Consider the following 7226-nt stretch of genomic DNA (forward strand, 5'->3'; position numbering starts at 1 on the left):
GCAATGATCGATTCCTGTCAGTGGTGGTCTCTGTGTTTTTGGAGCCTGTCCTAGAACTAGCTCTTGTAGACCAGGCTGGCCTCGAACTCACAGAGATCCGCCTGTCTCTGCCTCCCAAATGCTGGGATTAAAGGCGTTCACCATCACGGCCTGGCAGGCCTCAAACTCACAGAGATCCGCCTGCCTCTGCTTCCCAAGTGCTGGGATTAAAGGCGTGCTCTACCACGGCCTGGCAGGCCTCAAACTCACAGAGATCCGCCTGCCCTTGCCATCCAAGTGCTGGTATCAAAAGCGTGCGCCACCACTGCCCGGCCAAGTGACCCAGACCAAATCTGACGCTGTGGCAGCTTTTGTTGCAAAACCGCAGGTACTTGAGCTTCTGCTAATTCAGGCAGTGGGGTTCCGCTGCAAAACTTAGCCAAGGCAGGCAGAATGGGCCTGTGTGGCCGAGTATGTCTCGGACTCAGCACTGGGGCTGGAGTCACGAACTGAAAAAGAGCACCAGAGAGGGTGCTGTGTTAGCTAGCGGGCTACCCGCTTGAGTCGGGGGCAAAATAGCCCGACGTTGGACGCCAAAATGTAATGGCATAAATGAATGCAGACAGATTGTAACAATATATATAGTTTTAATGTAGAAATAGACTTACAGAACCACCGTTCCCGCGGAGACCAGGAAAGCAGAAGAGACAGCTCGGAGCACGCTCGCCAAATTTATAGGCAGACATTAGCCCCAGGCGAACACGAGCCCTAAGGGGCGGGACTTATCCCTACACACCACCACCACCTCCACCACGTCCACCACCTACACCTCTATTACCACCACCTCCACCACCTCCACCACCACCACCTCCACTACCACCACCTCTCTCACCTCTGCCAACACTACCACCACCTCCACCACCACCACCAGCAACACATCCACCAAAACCCCCACCTCCACCACCTTTGCCACCGCAACCTCAACCACCACCACCTCCACCATCACCAATTCTACCACCTCTGCCACCGCCACCTCCAACACCTCCACCTCCAACACCACCACCTACACCACCACCACTTGCACCACCTCCACACCAAACACCACCACCACCACCACCACCACCACCACCACCACCATATCCACCACCTCCACCAACTCCACCACCAACACCTCCACCTCACCACCTCCCCAACCACCACCTCCACCACCTCCACCTCCACCACCATGATCTCCAACACCCCCACCACCTCCACCTCCACCACCACAACTTCCACCTCCACCTCCACCACAACCACCTCCACCTCCACCACCACCACCTCCACCATCTCCACCACCACCAATCCACAACCACCTCACCCACCAAGTCAACACCACCACCACCTCCACCACTGCCACCTCCACCTCCACTACGACCTCCATCACAACGACCACCAACACCTCCACCACCAACAACAACTCCACCACCTCTACCACCACCACATCCATAACCACCACCTCCACCTTCACCACCTCCACCACATCTGCCACCGCCACCTCCAAAACCTCCACCTCCAACAGCGAGACCTCAACCACCACAACCTCAACAACCACGACCCCCACCACTCCCATCTCCACTACCACGACCTCCACCACCACCACCTCCACTTCCGCCACCACCACCACCAACACCGCCACCTCCACCACCACCTCCACCTCCACCACCTCGAACACCACCTCCACCACCCCCACCACTGCCACCTCCAGCACCACCATCTCCATCACCGCCACCTCTACCACCTCCAGCTCTGCCACCACCACCTCCACCTCCACCTCCACCACCACCACCACCTCTACCACCACTATCTCCACACCACCACCTATGCCAGAGCCAGATCCAGCAACACCAACACAAACACCACCACCACCACCTCCACTACCACCATCTTCACCACGACCACCACACGTTGACCACCACCACTACCACCACGTCCCCCACCTCTGCAACTGCCAACACCATCTCCACAACCAACAACACCACCATACCACCACCTCCACCAACATCATCTCCAACACCAACACCACCACCTCCACCACCACCTCCACAACCACCATTACCACCACCTCCACCTATTCGGCGACCGCCAACACCACCTCCAACACCACCACCACAACCACCACCAACACCTCCATCTCCACAAACTCTGCCACCACACCTGGACCACCACCACCTCTACCTCAACCACCTCCATCAATTATGCCACCGCCACTTCCACCACCTCCACCTCCACCACCACCACCACCTCCACCACCACTACCTCCACAAACACCTCCAACTGAACCTCGGCCATCTCCACCACCACCAACTCCTTCACCACCACCTCCACCACCACCACAACCACCTCCACCACCTCCACCTCCACCTTCACAACCACCACCTCCACCACGTCCACGACCACCACCTCCACCAGCTCCACCACCACCACCTCCACCAAAACCACCACCACCACCTCCACCACCACCACCTTCAACTCCTCTGACAACACCAACACTACCTCGACCACTGCCACCTCCACTACCACCACCACCACCACCACCAACTTCACCACCACCACCACAAACACCTCCACCACCATAACCTCCACAACCTCTGCTACCGCCACCTATACCATTGCCACCTCCACCTGCGACAACTCCACCAACTCTGCCACCGCCACCACCACTACCTCCACCCCCACCTCAACCTACACCACCTCCACCGCCACCACCTCCACCACCACCTCCACAACCACCATTACCACCACCTCCACCAATTCTGCGACCGCCAACACCACCCCCAACACCACTACCACAACCACATCCAACACCACCATCTCCAAAACTCTGCCACCACACCTGGACCACCACCACCACTACCTCCACCCCCACCTCAACCTACACCACCTCCACCGCCACCACCACCACCACCCCACCACCTCCACCACATCCACCTCCACAACCACCACCTCCACCACCTCCAACAACACCAACTCAACCACTGCCACCTCCACTGCCGCTACCTCCACCAACTCCACTAAAACCACCTCCACACGACCAACTCCAGCACCACCACCACCTCCAGCTCCATCAACAACAACTCCACAAGGTCCATCACCACCAACTTTACCTCTACCACAACCAACTCCACCAACTCCACCACCTCGAACACCACCTCCACCACCCCCACCACTGCCACCTCCAGCACCACCATCTCCATCACCGCCACCTCTACCACCTCCAGCTCTGCCACCACCACCTCCACCTCCACCTCCTCTACCACCACTATCTCCACACCACCACCTATGCCAGAGCCAGATCCAGCAACACCAACACAAACACCACCACCACCACCTCCACTACCACCATCTTCACCACGACCACCACACGTTGACCACCACCACTACCACCACGTCCCCCACCTCTGCAACTGCCAACACCATCTCCACAACCAACAACACCACCATACCACCACCTCCACCAACATCATCTCCAACACCAACACCACCACCTCCACCACCACCTCCACAACCACCATTACCACCACCTCCACCTATTCGGCGACCGCCAACACCACCTCCAACACCACCACCACAACCACCACCAACACCTCCATCTCCACAAACTCTGCCACCACACCTGGACCACCACCACCTCTACCTCAACCACCTCCATCAATTATGCCACCGCCACTTCCACCACCTCCACCTCCACCACCACCACCACCTCCACCACCACTACCTCCACAAACACCTCCAACTGAACCTCGGCCATCTCCACCACCACCAACTCCTTCACCACCACCTCCACCACCACCACAACCACCTCCACCACCTCCACCTCCACCTTCACAACCACCACCTCCACCACGTCCACGACCACCACCTCCACCAGCTCCACCACCACCACCTCCACCAAAACCACCACCACCACCTCCACCACCACCACCTTCAACTCCTCTGACAACACCAACACTACCTCGACCACTGCCACCTCCACTACCACCACCACCACCACCACCAACTTCACCACCACCACCACAAACACCTCCACCACCATAACCTCCACAACCTCTGCTACCGCCACCTATACCATTGCCACCTCCACCTGCGACAACTCCACCAACTCTGCCACCGCCACCACCACTACCTCCACCCCCACCTCAACCTACACCACCTCCACCGCCACCACCTCCACCACCACCTCCACAACCACCATTACCACCACCTCCACCAATTCTGCGACCGCCAACACCACCCCCAACACCACTACCACAACCACATCCAACACCACCATCTCCAAAACTCTGCCACCACACCTGGACCACCACCACCACTACCTCCACCCCCACCTCAACCTACACCACCTCCACCGCCACCACCACCACCACCCCACCACCTCCACCACATCCACCTCCACAACCACCACCTCCACCACCTCCAACAACACCAACTCAACCACTGCCACCTCCACTGCCGCTACCTCCACCAACTCCACTAAAACCACCTCCACACGACCAACTCCAGCACCACCACCACCTCCAGCTCCATCAACAACAACTCCACAAGGTCCATCACCACCAACTTTACCTCTACCACAACCAACTCCACCAACTCCACCACCACTACCTCCACAACCGCTACCTCCACCTAATCCACCAACTCAACCTCCACCACCACCACCTCCACCTCCACCACCTCCACCACCTCCAACAAGACCACCACAACCAACTCCACCAACACTACCTCCACCACCTCTACCACCGCAACCTCCACCAACACAACCTCCACCTCAACCACCTGCACCACGTCTGACACCGCCACCTCCACCACTTCCATCTCAAACACAACCACATCCACCACCACCACCACCACCTCCACCACCAACTCCACCACAACCACAACGTGCACCACCACCACCACCTCCACCACCTCCAACACCACCAACACCACCACGACCACCTCACCACCTCCCCTACCACCACCTCCACCACCTCTACCTCCACCACCACCACCACCAGCACCTCCACCTCCGTCACCACAACCACCACCACCTCCACCACCACCGCCTCAACCAATACCACCACCACCACCACCACCACCACCACCACCTCCACGACCACCACCTCCACCACCACCACCACCGCCTCCACCTCCACCACCTAGACGTCTACCACCTCCACCTCCACCACCGCAACCACCGCCACCTCCAGCAGTGCCACCTCCACCACCACCACCTCCTCACCACCACTACGACCAACTCCACCTCCACCACCTCAACCTCCACTTTTACCACGACCACATCGACCACCACCTCCTACAACTCCACCTCCAGCACCACGAATAACACCTCAACCACCTCCACGATCACCAGCGCCAACACCTCCACCACCGCCACCACCACCACCGCTACCACCACAACCACAACGTGCACCACCACCACCACCTCCACCACCTCCACCACCTCCAACACCACCACCTCACCACCTCCCCTACCACCACCTCCACCAACTCTACCTCCACCACCACCACCACCAGCTCCAACACCTCCACCACCTCCACCACCAACACCTCAACCTCCACCACCACAACCTCCACCTCCAACTCCACCACTACCACTTCCACCTCCACCACAGCTAACTCCAACATCTCCACCACCACCAACTCCACACCCACCACCTACTCACCTCTGCCAACACCACCACCACATCCAACACCGCCACCTCCATAACTACCACCTCCACCTTCACCACCTACACCACATCTGCAACTGCCACATCCAACACCTCCATCTCCAACACCACACCTCCACCACCACCACCTCAACCACCAACACGGGCACGACCTCCACCTCCACCACTTCCACCTCCACCACCTCCACCACCGCAACCTCCACTAACACGACCTCCACTACCACGACCTCTACCACTACCACCTACACCTCTATCACCACCACCTCCACCACCTCCAAAACCATCACCTCAACTACCACCACCTCTCCCACCTCTGCCAACACTACCACCACCTCCACCAATGCCACCTCAACCTCCACCACCACCTCCACCACCACCACCAGCAACACTTCCACCAACACACCCACCTCCACCATCTTGGCAAACACCACCTCAACCATCACCACCTCCAAATCCACCAACATCACCACCACCACTACTATCACATCAGCCACCGCCACCTGCACCACCACCACCTGAACCTCCTCTGTGAACACCACCACCACCTCCATCATAGCCACCTCGACCTCCACCACCACCACCACCAATCCACAAGGATCACCACAACCAACTCCACCAACACTACCTCCACCACCTCTGCCACCGCAACCTCCACCAACACCACCTCCACCTCTACCACCTGCACCATGTCTGACACCGCCACCTCCACCACTTCCAACTCAAACACAACCACCACCAACTCCACCACCAACTCCACCTCCACCACCACAACCTCCACCTCCACCTCCACCACGACCACCTCCACCTCCACCTCCACCACCACAACCTCCAACTCCACCTCCACCATGACCACCTCCACCTCCACCACCACTACCTCCACCATCTCCGCCAACACCAACTCCACAACCATCAGCACCACCTCCACCACCGCCACAACCACCTTCACCTCCACCTCGGCAACAACCATCACCACCACCTCCTTCACCACTACATCTACCAGCAACACAACCACCTCCACTTCCACCACCTCCACCTCCACCACCAACACCTCCACCTCCACCACCAACACCTCCACCTCCACCACCACCTCCACCTCCAAAACCACCACCACCATCACCTCCACCACCACCACCTCCACCACCTCTGACAACACCAACACCACCTCGACCACCGCCACCTCCAACACCACCTCCAACTTCACCACCACCACCACAACCATCTCAACTACCATCATCTCCACAACATCTGCTACTGCCACATATACCATTACCATCTCCACCTCCGCCAACTCCACCACCGCTGCTGCTGCCACCACCACTACCTCCACCTCCACCTCAACCACCAACACGTCCACCGACACCAACTCCACCACCAACTCCACCTACACCACCACATCCACAACCTGAACCTCCACAAACACCAACTCCAACACCACCATCTCCACCACCTCGACCACCACCTCCAACAACTACAACACCAACTCCACCACCAACACCTCTACCACCGGTACCTCCACCACCTCCACCACCACCACCTCCACCA

Source organism: Microtus oregoni, unplaced genomic scaffold, assembly GCF_018167655.1.
Source record: "Microtus oregoni isolate MIOR12 unplaced genomic scaffold, Mior012 000027F_ref0000203, whole genome shotgun sequence".
Classification (NCBI taxonomy): Eukaryota; Metazoa; Chordata; class Mammalia; order Rodentia; family Cricetidae; genus Microtus; species Microtus oregoni.